At 40.7% G+C, this 1181-nt stretch overlaps 1 non-coding gene across 1 annotated transcript; it reads left to right on the top strand.

Annotated features, from left to right (window-relative positions):
* Positions 1-715: 715 nt before the first annotated feature.
* Positions 716-822, top strand: LOC141722893 (small nucleolar RNA R71). Its single transcript, XR_012575891.1, has one exon. It is a non-coding gene; the product is annotated as a small nucleolar RNA R71 (small nucleolar RNA).
* The last annotated feature ends 359 nt before the right edge of the window (positions 823-1181 follow it).

Raw genomic sequence — 1181 nt, forward strand, 5'->3', positions numbered from 1 at the left:
AACTTCCCTCTTTCCTGGGTTAGCTTCTATATCACTAGGAAGAGTTCCTTGTGGTTGATTCAGCAGCGCATTAGCAATTTGTCCTATTTGATTCTCCAAAGTTTGGATCGAAACCGCTTGACTTTTACACATTAGCCTCAATTCCTCCAATTCAGATTTTTGGTTAGCAGATTGGCCAGCACTTTCATGAGATTATTGTTACATTACCGGTTGCTGAAATTGTTGCCTTGGTGCATACTGTTGTGGATGTTGCATACTACTATGATTATTGCTCCAGCTGAAATTAGGATAGTTTCAGTTATTAGGATGGTAAGTGGCAGGAACTGGTTGTTGTGGTCTCTGAAAATTGCTCACAAACTGTGCTAACTCACTAGATATAGCACATTGATCCGTCGCATGCGTACCTGCATAAAGCTCACAAACACCTGATATTTGATGAACTCCATAGTTGATCAGAGAATCGACTTTCATAGTCAACACCTTTAGCTGAGAAGCTATAGTCGTAGATGTATCCACCTCCAGAATTCCTGCTACATTGCCTTGTGGCAGTCTCTGAGTTGAGTTTTGATATTCATTAGCAGCCAACATTTCAATTAGCTCATAAGCTTCCTCATAGCTCTTAGCCCATAAGGCTCCACCTGATGTTGCATCGAGCATGGATCTCGACTGTGCTCCCAACCCATTATAGAAGCAATTGATTACCATCCAATCAGGCATTCCATGATGAGGACACTTCCTAAGAATCTCCTTGTAACGCTCCCAAGCTTCACATAAAGATTTTCCCGATTGCTATGCAAATTGAGTAAGAGCATTCCTGATTGCAACTGTTTTTTCCATAGGGAAGAATTTAGTAAGAAATTTCTAAGCAAGATCCACCCATGTCGCAATTGAACCTGCTGGTAGAGAGTGCAACCAGCTCTTTGCTTTATCCCTCATAGAAAAAGGGAAAACTCTCAGTTTTAAAGCATCTTCCGAAACACCGTTGAACTTTAAGGTGTCATAGATCTCGATAAAATCCCTAATGTGCATGTTGGGATCTCCTGTTGGAGCACCCCTAAACTGGACTGAATTTTGTACCATTTGAATCGTGTCAGGCTTGATTTTAAAGGTATTAGATGCAATAGATTGTCTGACAATGCTAGACTGAATGTCATTGATTTTCGGTTGAGAATAATCCTTCA

The sequence above is a fragment of the Apium graveolens genome, chromosome 4, assembly GCF_009905375.1.
Source record: "Apium graveolens cultivar Ventura chromosome 4, ASM990537v1, whole genome shotgun sequence".
Taxonomy (NCBI): domain Eukaryota; kingdom Viridiplantae; phylum Streptophyta; class Magnoliopsida; order Apiales; family Apiaceae; genus Apium; species Apium graveolens.